This window comes from Agelaius phoeniceus, chromosome Z (genome assembly GCF_051311805.1).
Source record: "Agelaius phoeniceus isolate bAgePho1 chromosome Z, bAgePho1.hap1, whole genome shotgun sequence".
NCBI lineage: Eukaryota > Metazoa > Chordata > Aves > Passeriformes > Icteridae > Agelaius > Agelaius phoeniceus.
Window position 1 is genome coordinate 43,198,981 of NC_135303.1, and position 17,882 is coordinate 43,216,862.

Consider the following 17,882-nt stretch of genomic DNA (forward strand, 5'->3'; position numbering starts at 1 on the left):
ATCATTTCTGTCCTGCAAACAGTTGCTCAACTTTAAACTTTTGAAATCTTGTTTTCATGTCAGGTTCCTGTTTAACATTTTGGGACTAGCTGGGGCTAAAATACAGCAGCCTTGGGATAGACAGGACTCTGAAACATCATTTACTGAGGACACCGACAGGTGCAGAAAGAGGGTGACCCGGTTTACCTTAGAAAAATGGCAGCAGGGTATATACAGTAACATGGTATTTGTCAGCACAGTGCCCTGCAGTTTGGCAGTCTGATATTTGCTTGCCCTGTGGATTGTACAGCTAAGAGTACATTGCAAGTCTAACCAGAAAGAATTTAAGGCATGGAGCACCAAAGCTAATTCAGAATAGCTCATGGGTTATTTTGCAAGGATCTCTTTGTGAGGAAGCAATGAACTGTTTCCTGGTACCCAGTTTGTATAGCTGTGAAGTGTGGTCATGTTTGTTAACAAACCTTTTACAAGATGGAAAGACAGAAAGAAATGTGAAACATCTCATAGGAGTGCTTGAGATCCCACATATGCAGGGCCATGGGGTTTGTTTTCAAGATGGAAGTGTTTGACAGAATATGGTGCTGTTGGTTGACTGTATTCTAAGTGTGCTGATCCAACACAGTGACTCTGGCTACAAGGTTTGCAAAGGGTTTCAAGGTTTTAAACTTTCTTGGATTATAACTTGTTGATAGAAAGATATGTGTATTTGTTAGTGTTATTACTTAGATTATTCTCACCACTGTAAAGGCATAGCTGTGGTAAAAATTAAATTATTGGGTTCCTCAGGATTTGAAACTAAGCAACAACAACCACATCAACAAGAATAAGAGTATGAATAAGAATAAGAATAAGAATAAGAATAAGAATAAGAATAAGAATAAGAATAAGAATAAGAATAAGAATAAGAATAAGAACCCAGGCAAAATAAAATCACCACACTGGCATATGTCACATATTTACAGGACAGAAAAGCTGTTCCAATTTCTGTTTCTACTGTTCACATGCTTTTTGGAAAAAAAAAAAGCTCAAGAATCCATTAGTGAGAAGCTGCACTAATGGCATTGACATATGTATTCCAAACAGATTCCTTCTGAGCAATTATACCACAATCAATAAATGGGAACTGTGTGCATTTGATTGAAAGACAGAAATCTCTTCTAAAACTGAAGGGTGAGTTATTCGGGGGCTGGAGAAACACCTTTGAGGATGAAGAGGAACTATTCAGAATTTAAGCCTCCCCAAATCTCAGTAAAAGCCTGTACAGGTTACAGATTATGCTCACCAGTAGTGCTATTCAATACAATCCCATTGTCCGAGAATGACAGACAAAAGGAGACCATTCTCTGCAAGAAATTTCACTTTTCATTCCTTTTCACTTTTCCATGTTTTTTAAGTCAGATAGTGTCTACTTATGTTATCTGACCTTCTGGAGGAATCGTTGTTGGAGACACTAGGGAGGATGCAACTTTAGCTGAGCCTCCTCAGACTATTTCCTAAGGGAGCCTGTGTCCAAATCATTGCTCCTCTTACTCCAGATTCTTGCTCCAAGAGATTTAATTTTAAAAAAGAAGAATTATTACCTTCTAGTGAGAAAGGTTTTTATGTCTTCAAACTTCAGTGTCCGAAAGGTAAGTTGAACAGATAAGTTAATTTGGGGTCCACTCCTTGACTTGAGGTAGCAAAGTAATCAGGCAACATCTTGTTTTAGTATAGATTATAATTCATTACTACAAATGTGTGTAGTGTATTCATTTGTTGCTATCAAGAAATAATGTTTTCAGAGGAAAAACAGGTTACTAATACTGTTTTCACAAACATATGGGCTTTTTGCCATAAATATTTTTTTGAATGTGAAGCATGTAGCTATGCACTCAACAATAACTATGGCTAATGGCTAAAATGGATTTAAGTGAGTATATAGTATTCTACCTATTTTAGTAGCTTGAAACTTTTTAGATTTTGCTTTAAGAGAATATGACAGCCCCGATATGCTTTTTGTTTAAACCTAATAAAAATGAACCTCAACAGAGCAAAACATGTCCACTTAACTGCCTTATCTAAGTTCTCCTTCTGGGTCATAGATGTCAACTGAACTCTAATTCTACCTTTGCCTTTATTATGCTACTATTATTGCTAGTGTTACTGTTATTAATTCTCTCTTTGTATTCAGGTTCCAGCTTCTTTTCCCTTGGCTGCTGACTATTACTGGAGGAAGATGAAAACACAAGTGACTGTATGATTTGAATCTCCATGCCTTCAGAATGAGCCTCTTTACTCATGGTTTACTGGAAAAGAGGATGCATTGAACACCATTAAAATATTACCTCATGGAAGACAGTGCTCATGGTCTCTCAGGAGACAGCCTTGGAAGCTTATAACTGGGCATTTGAGAAGTCTCATGGAAAAGTAAGAAGAAGAATATTATCTATCCAGTTGCTGCATAAACATCAACCTCCTCTTAATGTAACAAGGTTGCTACTGGCATTTTCACCCCACATTATGGACCCTGATCCCTAGATTTAGGAAGACAGAGTAGGTGTGTTACTGTGGCCATTGGTTTTACACCAAGAGCAGAAGTAGAAAAGTTTCTGATACCAAAGTAGGAAAAAATGTTTTCAACTCATGTTTTTGCAACCAATCTACTGATGAAGTCCGGTTCTTGGGTTTTGCTGTACAAGGGGGCTCTAGAGACACTGAGAGATGGGCATTGCAACTATTTACAAAAAGGTAGCATGGCTTGCTCATAATCCCAAAACAACCTATTCAGCTCTAGTTCCTTTATTTTTTTTGTACCGTATATCCTTGTATCATTGAGCTGTCTTCCCTTAAAACTGTAGCTCCTACCTTGGGCTCTCCTGTTCATTTCTTCTTCTTTCTTTTACTTCCTCATCCAAGGCCTATCTTTGGTTTGTTTTCTTACCTGCTAAATCATGGATCCCCAACTTCCTAGAGGACTGTGTCATAGACAGCAAAACAAGCTGGAGCAAACATCACTATTTTTAATAGATGTTTGCTTTCTGAGTAATCTACCTACTACTGCTGTACCACCTGTCCGAAATACTTAAGGAGTAGAGGGCTGAGCAGTTGCACCTGTAGGATTTGCAGAAGAATAACATCATGAGTAATTGATTAAAGTAGTTGTGTTGACTGACTGTACTCAAAATTATTTGAAATCCATTGTAAGCTTCATTGGCAAAACATCTGTTTGGTATTTTTTTTAAACAGCTATTTCAAAAATTTGTTGAATGTTTTTCTGGATACCCTCTTACAAAAGGTAAACAATTCACTTGATGTTAAGTTTCTTTATGGCTTTTATTATAAATTAATCCTTATTTTTCTCCTAAAGGAAGAAGCTCTGAGTGGATATACCACAAAGAAAATAAAGGAATTAATTCAGTAATATGTAATGCAATGAGGTCATTGGAGAATTAATCAAATAATCTCTTCTGATTATTGTTACGGTGACTCCTCAGTCACTAAGTTTTTTTCTTATTTCCTCAGTTCATGTACAGACTTTCTTTTGCTAGCAACACTCCATCCTGTTGAAGGATCCTCATCTTGTTTATTATCATTGACCAATTTTAACTCTGGAATTACTTCAAGCAATTTCAGTATTGATTGGCCTTTTAAACCTTCTAATAATTGACTTTACATTTATATTCTTCCAGACTGAAAGTCATGCTGGCTTTATGTGTTGTTCATTTGTATTTCTCCTTTTGTTCATCTTTGTCTTTTGTTCCAGTGTCTTCTTTCTCCCTTGCCTTGTGTCATTAAAATTTCTGACTGATTAACATTTGCATTAAGTTAACTGCTTTTACGCCATTCCTAAAGATTTCCCATAAAGTTTCAGGAAAAGATGAACATGAATAAAAATCATAAAGCTCCTGGGTAAAAAAGAAAGGCAATTGCATTTATAAATCTGTGAGCAACTGACACTATTTGCATGTTTAAAGTTACCCATGTACTACATCTAATCTGGGTCATGGGGGAGAAGAATATGCTTGTGATTTTAGAAGGTTTCACTAGCAGTTTTTTGAATAGAAACCATGAATCAGCTTCCATGATGTTCAGAATTCTTTTCATTTATGTTCTCCAAATGTTTCTGAAAGCAAGTTTTTATTCAGAAGAATGTTCAATGCTAAGTAAAATATCAGAGATAAGGGTGTGAATGCATGTTTGCGTGAGTATTGGCACTGGAAGCATTTACATCGCCATCTGGACAACTCTGTCAGTTTGGGAGACATTTAAAAATTAGCATGTGATTTGGAAATCGTAAGTGGAGTGCAAAAACAGAGTAGCACAGTGGTGTTAGTTTCAGCATCAGTACAGTGAGTCATTCAAGAGCAATCTATGGAATGAAATTTCATTAAGTAGTACTTTTTCCTACTCAATTCAGTCAGGTTTTATCAAGCTGTAAAAAATGGATTTAGAAATAATGAAAATATTTGTAGAATTCCCTACTGATGTACAGAGGGTGTGAGTACATGTGCAAGAAGCTTGCCATAATTAAAAATTTTTTCATCTTTCTACAAAGCTATTCATCACTTCACTTTAAATAACATAAATCAGTCAAATTCCAATTTTTGAACCTAGCTATGAAAAACCCCAAAATGAGGACTATGGAACTTGGTTCTTTTACTTTGTGCTTTTCTCACAACATGCTATGGCAGAAATAAAACGCAGTAGCAAACAGCAGATGTGGACAGATGATGAGTGTATGTAAACCTAGTTTTTAGAGAGGTCATCATTAAGAAACCACTTTATACATGTCCATAGCTGAAATGAACTGTGCCACTTGGCTTTATTATAACCATGACTTCAGTTAATGTGGTTGGCATGAACATGAGTAACATCCAGAGTTCCTGGGTCCCAGGCTCTGATTTCTTGTTGCTAGCAAGTTGTCCCAAGACTCTCTGGCAGAAATTTGGCACCTTCTATGGGCAGAAAAGGCAGTTTTTGAAAATATAATTGTTTGAATGTCAAGCCATAATACAATGATTCTTAATTGGAAGCTCATGTCAACCCATTACTAACAACAGAGGGAACTTTCAGCTAGAAGAGGAAGGAAGGAAGAAAGCAATTGAAGAACACAACTCATTCACATACTTCTTCCTGAAAATTTGTTATAAATGCTGCATATTTTTTAGAGGTTAATATACCTCCTCCTATATTCTAGCTTTCTTGCATATTTCAAAAACATTTTCAGCGGAGGAACATGTTGAAAAAATTCCAAGAATAAAGATTACTTTCTCCATTTAGGCTCATTCTTTTGCATGGGTAGAAATGATGTTATATTTTTTTCCATGGGCAGCCCTTTGAGTAAGATATAAGAGATACATGATGTCTGGCTTCAACTGGAAAAAACTACTTTTACTTAAGACCTTTCATATCTGGCATTTTATCCTTCTCAGTGTGATGCAAATAAAAAAGAAAAAAGAACCCAGAAAAAAACAAGACAAAAAAAATCCAACCCCCACTCTTTTTATTAAGGATTAGTATTAGTATTATGTAAAGGATAGACAGAATTACAGCAGACCCTCTCTCATTTGTACCAAGCTGCAAATATATTTTTAGATCTTCCCAGAAAAAGAAGTGAAGGTGAAAGTAGCAATATGTTCAATAGCTGTTACTTTGGTGTGCAGTATGCCTGAATGAAAAAACAGACATAGATGTAGAGTCATCTGGGGCCCAGTGTTAGGATCCTCACTTTGTCAACAATTTCTTTGGGAGTTTCCTTGATATTTCAATTATTCTCTTTAAGTACTGAAATTGCCTTTAATCTTCCAAATAGTTCTAGTTTCGTGAGTTTAAGGAAAGCTGTTGACAGTGGATTTTTTTACAGTTATAAGGAATCTAATCTTGTAGCTAATCCAAAGGTACAGAGCTCCAGGACCATTACTGTTGGCTTTGCTGTAACTGTGTTGGACATAAAACTGTGCTTCACTGACTTGGGCTGCTCACAAGCCACCTGCTCCCAGGGTCACTCTGATCCACCACTGTAATCAGGTTGTTTAATTATTATTTTAATTATCTTTAATTATTATTGGGAGTTGCAACCTTGTTCACAAAACTTCTATCACTAAAATTCCTTATGCTAAAAGGAAGAATTTTCTTTAGCATAAGGAAGAAATTTCATACTAGAAAAACCAGTAAAAGGGACAGTGGGAAAAAAACCAGGGAGACAAAACAAAGCTTTGTGGTCCTTGTGTAAAGCCACTGAAGTGACATCCTTAATCTCTGGTAGGACAAGGAGTACAGAGATGGTAATGGGAGAGAAGTGCCTGAGGCTGGGAATCAGATATGGAAATTAGGCTGATACCAGGTGAAAACACTTATCTTCTGGAGAAGACATTCAAGCAGCAATGAAGCACTCTGATAGGAATGATGGAAAGAGCCAGATGAACGGAAAAAATATATAAGCACTTTGTCCATTTCTGACTAAAAAACAAGTTAAAATCACTAAAATTAACGTTTACTGTTACAACAGGGAATTCTTGTTAAGATGAAGCAGGAATGGAAACCTCAAGTTGTTAATTTATATGTAAAATAAATTCCTTTTAATTAGGTTTGGCTGAAAGCTACTGCACCTGATGCTTTTTGATATTTTCTGTATCAGTCAAAGAAGAAAAGAAAGACAGAGAAGGAAAAATAACAATTTCAATGCTATTTGCATAGAATCTAGGACTACAGAATTAGAGGATGTAGCCACTTCTATATTTTGGCTCTCATGCAATACAGAATACAATTTTTAAAAATTATCTGCAAGGTTCACTATGAGCCAGCCAAAACAAATAGAGAACTGACTTAAAGGGAAGCTATTACCTGAAGTGAACAGAAAAGAAAGGATCTTCAGGAGAATTCATCTATTTAGTGCCATATAGATAATTAACTTACAGAAGAAAGAGGGCCATTAATATTAATATTATTAGGGGCCTGGAGTACCTCTCCTGCAAATACAGGTTGGAAGAGCTGGGACTGTTCAGCCTGAAGAATGAAAGGGACCAGGGAGACCTCACTGCAGACTTCCAGTACCTGAAGAGATCTACAAGAAGTCTGGAAAGGGATTATTTACAAAGGCATGTAGGACAAGAAGGAATGGATTCCAACTGAATGAGTAGGTTTAGATCAGATATAGGAACTTTTTTACTGTGAGGGTGGTGAAACACTGAAACAGGTTGCCCTGAGAATTTGTGGATGCCCCATCTCTGGGCGTGTGCAAGGCCAGATTGGACGGATGGGACATTGAGAAACCTGCTCTAAGCTGAGGTATCCTTGTCCATGTAGTGTGGTTGATTTTTAAGGCCTTTTCCAAAACAAACCATTCAATGATTTGATAAGTCTGTGTAGGAAAAGGAAGGAGAGTATTGCTGCAGAGCTATGCAGAGGTAAAAATGATGTCAGTAAATTAGTCAGTCATTCCTCTGCCTAGTAGCAGATGCTGAGGGCAATGGTGCAAAAGTGAAGGAAAAGGAGAAGGACAGGAGAACAACCCTCTGAGGACCTCTTCCTGTGGAGAAGAACTGAGGCTAGTGATTGGATGCTGCTCTTTCATCTTATCAGAGTGATGCTGCTGGCCTGGATTCTCAGCTGAAGCAACTCAGATGAAACACATTGATATGAGTGGAATAATTTTGATTTATATTGCAATTTATGAAGCTTGCTTATGAAATTCTAGTCACAAACAAGTCCCTGAGGGAATGCTGCTTTGGCTAAGAAAGAATGAACTTCAACTGCTGGGGTTTCCTACTCTGGCACAGTATTAAAATCACACATTTAATATGTTTTAGATATCTTAATGTGAGTAAACAGATTTAAACATGTTTCAGTCTTTAAAATGTTAAAAAGCAGCCTCCCTCTTACACTTGCATTTCCTGGGATTTCCTGGCAGCACAGCTGTTCAGCAGCTATGCCATGACCAGCATCAAGAAATTCATCCAGCAATAAAACTCCAAACACCCCATGATTTCCATAAATGTTTTTGGCATCTGATTCAATTCCTCCAGTCTGGTTCTCAGCATTCTCTTTAAAGATGAAGCTGGAACTGAACCTGGCAATGGATATAAAGAATAACAGAAAGGCCTTCTACAGGTGTGTTGACTGGAAAAAGCAGGCAATAACCTATGCTGCTAAATTGATGACAGCACATAGGAGAAAGTGACCACCTGAGGAATTTGAATAACGTAAGTCCATTGGACCTGCTGAGATGTATCAGAGTGTCCTGAAGGCATTGGCTGATGTAGTTGCCAAGTCACTCTCCATCATATTTGAAAAGTCATGGTAGTCAGGTGAACCTCCATGTGACTGGAAAAGGGAAAATATTGTACCCAAATCTAACAAGGGCAGAAAGGAGGACCCTGGGAACTACTGACCTGTCAGCTCACCTTAGTACCTGGGAAAAGCACAGAACAGATCCTCCTAGCAGCTGTGATAATGGACACAGGGAGGACAGGGAGGTGATTTGAGACAGACAGCTTGGCTTCACCAAGGGAAAATCCTGACTGGCCAACCGAGTGGCCTTCTATGATGGGGTGATTGCAGTGGATAAGAGAAGGACTACAGATGTCATATATCTGGGCTTATGTAAAGTCTTTGACATGTCTTCCCCTAAATGTCTTTTTCTCCAAATAGGAGTGTGATGGATTTGATGAGTTGACTGTTTGATGGATAGAAAAGTAGGTGAACTGTCACATCCAGAGGGTAGTGGTCAACATCTCAGAGTCCCAGTGGACATCAATGAAAATTTATGTCCCTCAGGGGACTGCATCTGGAGCAGTGTTATTTAATAGCTTCATCAATGACACAGATGAAGGGATCAAGTGCACCCTCAGCAAATTTGCAGATGATCCCAAGTTGAGTGGTGCTGTTGACAAACCTGAAGGCATGCCATCCAGCGGGACGTGGACAAGATGGAGAAGTGGGCCCATGGGAATCTCATGAGGTTTAACAAGAGCAAGTGCAAGGTGTGCCTGGGCTGAGACAACTCCCAGTATCTTCTCCAGGCTGAACAAACCAGCTGTCCTTATAAGGTCTGGATCCAATGGCCACTGAGCTCTTGTTCTGCAAATCAGCTCCTCCATCTGGTTCACCATTCAGATTCAAAAAATCCTGTGCTGGCACATTGCAGAGGTAGGCAAGCTCCAAGGATTGAGGACTGCTGAAGTTGTTCCTCCACAGAGGAAATCTCTGCAAGACTGTGGATGAGATTGTCTGCCCAGGGCAAGGCCAGACTGGAAAATTATTTTTACCTTGTAATTGCCATGGGGGCGTTAGACCCCCTGCCTATTTCTCCTCATGGCTACACAAATGTCTAAAGATGCTCCAAGAATTTCACCTCTGAAAATCAACTTGCTTCTTTGTGCCTGTTTCAGGTTGCACTTCAAAAGCATAAGGGACTTCATAGTACCAGCTAGGTGGGTAGTTCTTTCCTCAGAAAAAAATGCATTTTTTTCTCTTAAATATAGAATTTGGGGAACACAGACAGCTGCAGGAAAATTTTTAATGACATAGGCATTTTCTTATCCTTAACAATTATTATTTTTTTAAGAGAGGTGAAGCTATTTCTAAAACTTGAAAGATATTTTTTTTTTTCCAGAAACAAAATAAATGTCCTTTAATTCATGCTCTCTGGAATATGAAAAATATATTTACTAGTAAATCTTTTACTCAGGTTACTGTTTATGTGGCTGATTTTTTTTGTTTTACATATGAAAAGTGAAAAAAGTTCTGTAGCTGTGTAGCCTTGAGGGGTATTTTTGATATCTGAGTGTGGCAATTTTTCAGACACCACTAATAAAGATTGTTACTGTATACAGTATAATCCCTTTAAAATGTCTTTCCCTGCTACTGCAGCTGTGAATGATTTCCTTCAGGGGAAAAAATCCTTTTTTATTCTGCTCCTTCACTCCTATCTAAGTATTTGCTTTACAGTCATGCTGCAGGTTTCTAATTTGAGGCTAATTAAATGCAGACACTTATGAAAACCAAGGATGCAATTTGCAAGGAGAACAACACTCCTGGGGATGTGAAAAATGAAACAAAGTAATGAAAACCATCCATTACCACTGAGGCTGCAAAGCAAAATTCTCTGTAGGTGTAGCTGCTCTGACTGGTGGGGTGACGCCAGAGGAGGCTGTGGTGTGGTTCTGGTGAGCACACCAGCAGCAGCACACAGTGCTTCACCCAACACATGACATTTAGGGGAAGACATGTCAAAGACTTTACACAAGTCCAGATATATGATGTCTGTAGTCCTTCTCTTATCCACTGATGCAATCACAGAAGGCCACTCGGTTGGCCAGACAGGATTTTCCCTTGGTGAAACCAAGCTGTTGGCTGAGGTCTGTGCTTGCCTGATTGCAGCCCATCATCCTGCAGGGGCTCCCAGTGTTGCAGCTGAAATAGCTGCTAGTAGAGCCCAGGGAAAGGAAGCAAAAAGGGCCTTTGCATAATATCCACGGATGTTTAATTCAGCTGCATGGTGAGATGTTCAGGGTGCAAGGCAGGACTCATGGGGAGAGTCCAGGATTCTGTGTCTTGAAGGATAGGGGCTGAACTGTGGCACAGGGGCAGTACAAAGACGAGGGCCAATGGGGGAATAGGGAGGGAGTGGCTGAGGGACACAGGACCAAGGGAAGGAGCCAACACGCTCTAATAGCTTTTGAGGGAAGCTTCTTGTGTCTCCCTAACCCAGGGAATGCCTCTCAGGGTCTCCACATCCCAGCACCCCTGGGGAATCTCACTGTGGTATGCATGGCACAGGAACAGGGCTAGTGGTGCATTTCACTGTCCTCGCTGCCCTAAGGCCCTGCTCTTTCTTTACACCATATAGGATTCTCTGGCCTGTGGGCCAAGCAGGAGACCCCTCTTCCTGCTGGTAGGGACAACCCAGGAAGGAACCTGAATTACATGTGCAAAGAAGGTGAGAAAATTGCAAAACCCAGGCTTTTCTTCAATCACGTCAGAGCCCTTTGTTATTACAAGTGAAAATGGACAGCTTTTAGATGATTAATGTATGCTGCTGTAGATCTTCAGCTACTTATCTGAACCAGTGTAAGCAAAGAAAGTGATAAGCAAGTTAGTTTTCTCTGCCATTATTAAGTTAATTGTTGCTCTTGGTAAAATCTGTCCAATTTTTAAGCTGCTGAGTATCTTGTAACAAAATTGCTACCAGTCACCAAATCAAAATTATTTGGAAACACATTTTGAAAGTGGTTGTATTTTCTGGCTGAAGAGGATCTCAGTTGCAAGGAGTTATTTGATTTGACTTTGCTTCCTTATCTATTGCAGAAAACATCAGGAATAGAGAATATTGGAAAGAAAAGGTTCTAAAGGGTCACAGCTAATAGTGCCTTTATCACTTTGCTGGAGTCTGCTGGCACTGGAGTAATCTTTTCTTGTGACAAGTGTTGTTGTGACATACACAGAAGTGGGAATAAAGTGCTGGCTGTGAGCATATCACAGACAAAGGAAATGTCTTACTGGAACACAGCACAAGGCAAGCCCAAGTGACTCTGTGGCTGCAAACAGGGTTTATTTTCCTTTTTTCTTTCTTTTTTTTTTTTTTCCTTTTTAATGACTAATATACCAAGCACTTTCAGAACACTTTTTTTTCCAAAGTCAAGAGACAGCATTTGATTTGGAAAGGAAGCCAGGGAAGCACAGTCATATTCCTTCTCATGGAGAGTCACACATATAAATGCAAATATCTCTTCTGGGAGAAGGGGTAGATAGTCAAGTCTTTGTGTTTTTGTGACTGAGTTTGTGGTTTTTTGTTTTTGTGACTGTTTTTGTGAAGTATGGTAATCAAGGTGTGCCTGGAAAACAAGATCAGTGATGACAGTTGACTATATAGCATCTGAAAATTGTAGCCACTGATTTGAGTCTAAACGCCCTCAATGAACTGAAGCTGATGTTATAAATGTATGTAAAGGGCCAGGTGCCAGCATCAGCAACCTCAGCAGCCTCTGGGGAGCTCTCTTTTATGTACAGTGAGGATGAGACAGGTGGGTTTGTGGTCATGTTCAGACTGGAGGTGGGGAACTATCTGCCTGAAGACCATACCTGTGAGGTCACATCATGCCATCTGCCCTGCAGCTTGCATGAGCATCATGTGGCTGCTGCTGCACTGGGATTTTAAATTCACCCCTCTGAAGGAGGCTTCCATATTTTCTTTTTTTTCCTTCTGTGTCCTATTGTTCTTATACCCATGCAGATACAAAAATAGCCTTTCCTTTAGCGGTCTGCCCTGGTCCATGCACTTCTCTTGAGAATGTTCCAGCTTATGTAACTAATTGCTTCCTGCAAAGTGTGTATGGGTCCATGCAAATAACTTGTAATGTTTAATTAAACTAAACTGTAATCAGCAGAATTTATCTTTTGACTACTGTGTACCATGGAAGCTTTATCTGCTGAAAATATGCAGTGAGATTGGCTTGACTTTTAAAGGCACCATGTGAGGTTCTCATTAGCCTTATTATAATTTCTGAATAATAAATATGTAAATGATGAGTTTCACATGGGAGATTTAATTCTGTGCTCTTATTTCTGATTAGCTGGAAATACACTCTGGCTCTGTCAGATAATTGGTAGAACTGCACACCAATAAGGCATTTCCCTACAATCCATCAGAAGCAGTTGAAATTAAAGAAGGCAGGAGCTGTTACATTTTTGACAGTTTTGTAATGCCAACTTGTTGAAGTTATAACTTAGTCATTAATATAATGTATGAATTATTAAATCTTTCTTATGTCAGAAATTTAAAAAGTGAAAACCCCAAACTGAAGATCTCATCCTGGAGCATAAATGCTCTGGGAATCAGATTTCTGCCTTCCTCTCTGCCCCATTTCTTTTCTGAACTACTCTCTAAAAAACCTCCAGCCATTTAGTTTGAGTTAAGTGGAGGGAAAGTAGTATCCTTAGGAATTTGAATTTTACATGCAGAGCCCAAAGATGTGATTTATCTGTGTGATTCTTTTTTTTTTTTTTTTTGACATCCTGACGTTGATGATCCTGGCTATATGATGACTAATAAAGTGTCACTGCAAATGGAGGATTCCAAATAAATATGAGTGTGGTAAGTGGTGTACAACAGCTCAATATTTGAATGAATTTCCCTTTCCTTAACTGAATGCAGTGGAAGAGGCAGGATCATATGAAGAAATAGTAGTTGATTAGTAGTAGACTATCAAAATGCAAAAGTACCCTCCACATCAAGAATCCATAGTTTTAATTAATTATTGTTGTGCAGATTTTATTTTGTTGCTTTAATAATTGACTCCTATATACATAATAAAATGCAAAGAGTTCTCTACTGAGATGACAAAATAACCACAAGCAGAGACTGTGGTTTTAGCATTATTTTAGTATTTCATGACAGTGTAATATTTGAGTAATTTGGTGAATCAAGTATTCTTTACCAGGTTTGAAAAAGACTCTTTTTCTAGTTATAATGTGGACATCCACACACCATTTCTTTCTCTTCTTACAAGGCCAACTTTAAGTTCCTGTTTTAGTAATTTGAGTTCAAATTTTTACCAAGCATCTACCAGCTCTCCTCCACACATGCAGTCATCTTGGCTGACAAGGGACAGTTCTCCCCTATCCTGGGGCAGTTTCTCCCACCCATCAGAAGCATCTCAGTTTTATCAGCTTCTCATGCCTTTTTATTATTCTTTACTCTTTATATTACCCACCCACTTTCAAATGCACCAGGCTGCTTTGCTGCTTTTCTCTGTCATGTTGTAAAAAGTCATGTAAATGAAGTTTACTTAAACTGCTCAGATTGCCTTTTAACACTGCAAAAACAGTAGAATGAAACCAGGAAAGGATTTGATGTTAAAGTTCTGGTAATAGTTGACAGAACATAAATAAACTATGATTGTCAAACTTGTCATATGTCCAAAGTGGGTCAAATATTCATATTCTCATGTGAATTATATAAGAAAATCATATGTGGCTAAATTATCTGTTTACTCAATTTTAGTGAAGATTCAACAGAAGTTTTTCTTTGTTCTAGCTTTCTAAATAATTTTTTCCTTTCCAGATTTCAATTTTCCAGTTTTGGAAAACCACCAGCTACAAACTATTAAAACCTGTCACATGAAATTATTGTCACATAATCAAATATTTTAAAAATGTGTTACTGACTTAGGCCCTAATAAGAATATTTGATGGTGTATGCATTTTTATGTGTTTGTGCAATTCTCCATTATTCCTTTACAGGTGAGCCCATGTAAAACAGAGAAGAGATTGCTATTACTGTACTGCAATCATCAACCCTTATTTCATTACAATTACTGCAGTAGTTATTCATCATCAGTATTATGATGATTTTAATAAGTTTAAAAAGCACATTCTTTCAATGTTCATTAGTTTTCTCCTATTGTTATGATCCTCATGACACCTGCTATTGGTAGACATTCAAATTATAGTCTAACAGAGATGAAAAAATTCCTTTGTGAATTGAATGCAAGTCAATGAATGTTCTGATTTGTAGTCACTCTAAAATGCAACAAAAAAAGCTTTAATTCATATGCCTTTTTTTTTTTTAATAGTTCTGCAATGAGAACTAGGGTAAGATCCCTTGGAAGTATTATTTTTCTTCTGTTAAGTGCTGAGGAGTATGAGCAACCCTCCAAATTTATAGACTTCAGTCACAATGTCTCTTAATTATAGGAGCACTCTGTTTGGTGAGACACAACAGTTCTTTAAATGGTACTGAGAAACTGCCTTCTGAGAGGATGGAGATGGCAATCCATGAGTGTCAGCACTGTGCATAGGGTGATTTTTAGGATCAACCATTGTGTTCCATCCCAAGGGATGTACAAAACCAGGCTTGGCCCTTGGCGTTGTGCAAAAGCACAGCAGCGGTTGGGATCAGACCCCTCAAAGATGAGGTGCAACACAACAACATGAACCCTGGGTGTCTTGTTCTGGAAAGATAGGTGTCTGCTAAGGAAGGCAGGAGCCTCCCCTGAAATGGAAAGAATGTAAACCCCTCCCGCTGAATTGTTATAAATTAGAAATTAAGGGGGGCTCTCAGGCAAAAATATGGGAGCAGGAATAATAGTTCTTTATTAGGGAAGAAAATAAAAAGATAAAATAAACAGTGCAGTAAACTAAAACAACACTGACAGAGTCAGAACACAACCTGACACCCTGTTGGTCAGGGTGTTGGTAGCAGTCCAGTTGGAATTGTGGCTGTGGTCCTCCTGGAGTGTCAGGTGTGGTTCTGTTGTAGCAGTTATCCTGTGGAAAGGGTGTTGTTTCCCTCTGAAGGTCCAGTGGAAGAAAAGGCAGCTGTTCCTCTGGGTAATGCAGTGGAGAAACCATGCAGGTGTTCCAGAATCTCAAGATTATATCTGGGTAGCAATGCTTGGCTCCTCCCTCTGGGCGGAGCATCTCACAATAGGATGCTGTAGTTCTTATCAGTCATGCAGTGACATTCAATAGCCTGTTATCAGCAGATGTCCCCCTAGAGGAGGGATTGGGTGTGGAAAAGATAAGGAAAACTGCCCACTTAACAGAAGATGACTGCCATAGAGATGGCAAATAGAATACAATTTGCTTGGCAATCCAGGACACTGGGTGTGCTGTTATTCAGTACAATAGGTCTGCTCTTTGAAAATGTACAAACAGAAGCTCAGATTGAAGCTGCAATGAATGCTTTTATGTAATGAAAGCTGAGATCATGGCACAGTCCACATGGTCTACATTGAGCTGTCTGATACCAGAGGTGGCTGTGAAGAAACATTGTGAAAAATGTACCAAGTAGAAAGTTAAGAAATTGCCTCCCTTTTATGGGGAAAGCATTATAAAGACTTCAGTTCTTTACACTCATAGGAGAAAGCAAAAATATTCCAAGAACATTAACGCTTGGTGTGGAAGATACCCATACCAGCTGCAGCTAGCAGGGTCTCTTCCTTGGTATAGAAACATAATTTAAGGATTGTTTAATCTGGGAAATATTAAAACCACAGCAGCAGCAGCTCTTAGTGGAGTCCTTCTCCAAGATACTAGAAGAAACTGTGTTTCAATCCTTTACATAAAGTGGTCAGACATTTTAGAAGTAGTTCTGTTCTGCTCTTCCTTCCCTTCCTGCAGAGTCCTTCTGAAAAGGCAGTGTCAGAACTGCATTTTACAGGTTAAAAATCTTCTTATTTCATGGTAAAAATTTATTCATTATATATGAGTAGGCTTTGTTTAGCTAGAGTTAAACACAGTGTCCTTATCCTTGTCCCTATGAGTTTTCTGGGACCTACATGTCTGTGAAGCATGTTTCTGCTTTGATTCTGAGTGTTTCTTTCTTCAAGATAGGACCAGGAGAGTCCTCATCAAATTGCTCTATGTATGTTTTTTATTCTCTGCTCTACTGGTCACCAGCTTCCCTGATCTTGGACTGCATAGTGGTTTAAGACCCTTGCTTAGGTCAGCTCTGCCCCACATTTGGATTCAGCAGATAATTGCTCATCTGCTGTGATAAAAGACAAAAATTATGCCTAACATCTGCAGCTGCCAAGCTGCTGTCCTACTTAAAACATGAAAACAGAAGGAAGCAATAGGAACCATTTCCATTTTAAAAAGCTGTGCTAGACAGCAGCAGCAAGAGGCAATCTAACACTTCCCAAATAATCAGAATAAAACCATGTCTGCTTCTACTCAGAATAAAGCCTAGGTCTTCTTTACTGTCCTTTCCTACTTATGAGAGTCCACCTCCACTCAGGAGTTGTTGCAGTGCAGAATTTGCTAGGCTGTAATACTGCCTGCCAAATTTGTAAATGGAATTTCCCATCAAGACAAATCCTTCTACAGTCTCACTATGAAGTGAGCAGATTGTGCTGGTTCAAAAGTAACAAAAGTTACTTTTGCACAAAAGTGGGAGGAACGAACCCCAAACAAATACCCTGAGAGAGATTTCAGGAGTTACAATTTAATAGGAAGATTACAATAAATGCAAAGATACAGAAAAACTGGCTTAAACCCACAAAGTTAGAGTACAACCTGGCACCCTGTTGGTCAGGGTGGTAGTCACAGGCCTATCAAGTAGTGATTGCAGTCCTGTTGAAATGGTGGTTGCAGTTGAAAGTGGAGGTCCTGTAGAAGGTCTGGTCTTCCAGTGGAAATTCAGGTCCTCCTCTGTATCTGTCCAGTGGTGCTGGTGTCCCAAGTCCCCAAAATGCCCACACTGTATTCAGGGAGGTTCAGGCAGTACCTCCCCCAGTTCAAGCTGAAAGAAAAGGCAAGCAACTAGAAAGAAAATCCTGTGTTTATAGGCCAAAAATGCAAAAGATTATTGATATGATAAATAGGTATCTAGGATATTTCAGTATATATATAAAATGAGACTAAACATTGTGATTATTATTTCTAGCACAGATCCAGTTTTCATGTGGTTATATTCCAACTTTTTTTTTTCCAGTTCTGGTCTTGCAGACTTCCTAGTATCAGGTGAATAAGAGGAGAGCAGCACCTGACATGGACAATTTATATCAACTAAAGTTGATTTATTATCCTATTTATTTTTCTAGCTTTTAATCTATCTTGCCAATGATTTTATGGAGTATGTTCTCCTCTTGTCATGCAAATTATTAGCAAGATACAGAATTATGAAGTATTTCTGATTATAAAATAAAGCAATAAAACCAAAAATCAGTAAAAGACTGGCTGAAGTGAATTTATAAATTACTTAAAAACTGTCCATGTAACTTTTAAAAACATTCCTTTTTCTTTTTTTTCTGTTTATAAACATTGTCTGTGGTTAGAAAAACCATGAATTTAAATAATCTTTATCAGTCTGAGAAATTAACAATTTGAAAACTGTACCAGGGAAAAATTTTAAATTATACTCTCTTCCATCTTCTCATAGAATAATTCATTGCAGGCTT